Raw genomic sequence first — 1,562 nt, 5'->3', positions numbered from 1 at the left:
CTATCTTTTCTATTCTCTTTTCTTCTACCACAGGTTTGTCAACCAGCTAAATACTCATTGAATGTTTTGGTGAAATGATAGTGTGGGGTGTTAGCAATGTGTGTATAGTGAATAGATTTAACGGAGGAGTATTTTGTTGTTTAGTTAAGATCGGTGATTTACTGCAAACTTCGAAGCAGTGCGCCGGCTGTTTCAACGCAAGTGTTCAGAAATTCACAAATGTTAGTTAATTAATAGTAGGATTCACAGTACATATAGAGGAAGTATGATCAATGTAAAAATGTGATGATTGTAAAAGTTATAAAATTTAGTAATCTGTATATGGAAGTTGAAAGGAAAGTGCGGGTGGTAGTTTTGGCGGGTTAGCCTAGCAGTGGGCGTCCTTGCTAGATTTCGACTTCACGAGAGTCAACGGCTACTTGCTACTTGTGTCTTTTGTGTGTTTGATGGCTTTTCCAATAGCTTATTAAGTTATAAAAAGAGTATTTCTGAATAATAATAATTGTAATTTGAAATATGTGTGTATATGCATAAGTGTGCCTAGTTGCTATATTGTTGTACAATTGAATAATAGGACTATGCATAAAGAATCATTTAAATGTATGTAATGGCATTTGTGACCAGCAAATATGCGCCAGAATAAAATGGAAACCAAAGTATGCACAGTTTGCTATGGAAGCAAATCGTTACCAAAATTCAAATGCATTTCCAGAAAAGCATTTGCATTTTAAGAATGTGGCTGCATTATTTGACTCATAAATGAAATTAGTAATCAATCATCCTATTTGCATTTTAATTTTCTTCTTCAAGAGTGCTCAATCTTTCACTTAATTAAAATGAAAAAGAAATAGACATTTGAGATTTGATTTTCAAAACATTCCCCAGCAAATAGATACCAAAATTCAATTTGAAATGTAAAATTTCAAAATTAATTTCCAGAAATGCATTTTCATTTTAGGGCTGCAAAATCGTGACCACAATTCAAATTCAAATGCATTTCCAGAAATGCATTTTCATTTTAAGAACGTGGCTGCAAAATCGTGACCACAATTCAAATTCAAATGCATTTGCAGAAATGCAAAATGAATGAAAAAGCATTCTGAGCGGCGCAGCAGAGTGACGTCAGTAGCCGCTCTTCTTCAGCTCCCTGCTGACCGAGCTACCCATCTTGTTTGGTAGGGGGCGGTGTGCACATCTGCATTGCATTACATTGCAAATGTGCCGGGAAATTGATTGAATTGCCGGGTCTTTAGAGGACGCATCACAGACTGAACAACTTGATGTCAAACAATGACTAAAACAGTGGCAGAGCTACTATTAATGTGTAAATGTGTTTGCTGGGGAATGTTTTGAAAATCAAATGTCTATTTCTTTTTCATTTTAATTAACCTGTGTGTTATCTTCGGGTCATTCTGACCCACCGTCGTATTGCGACAAATTTACCTCATACAAAAATTTCATACCTCATACATTTTCTTTTAACTGTCGGGCTGTCTCAGACCCCCCACATTGGAATGGTTAAAAGAAAATTATTTTTATTTGTTTTTGTATTGGGTAAAATT

Source organism: Osmerus mordax, chromosome 10, assembly GCF_038355195.1.
Source record: "Osmerus mordax isolate fOsmMor3 chromosome 10, fOsmMor3.pri, whole genome shotgun sequence".
Classification (NCBI taxonomy): domain Eukaryota; kingdom Metazoa; phylum Chordata; class Actinopteri; order Osmeriformes; family Osmeridae; genus Osmerus; species Osmerus mordax.
This window is presented reverse-complemented; position numbering follows the sequence as displayed.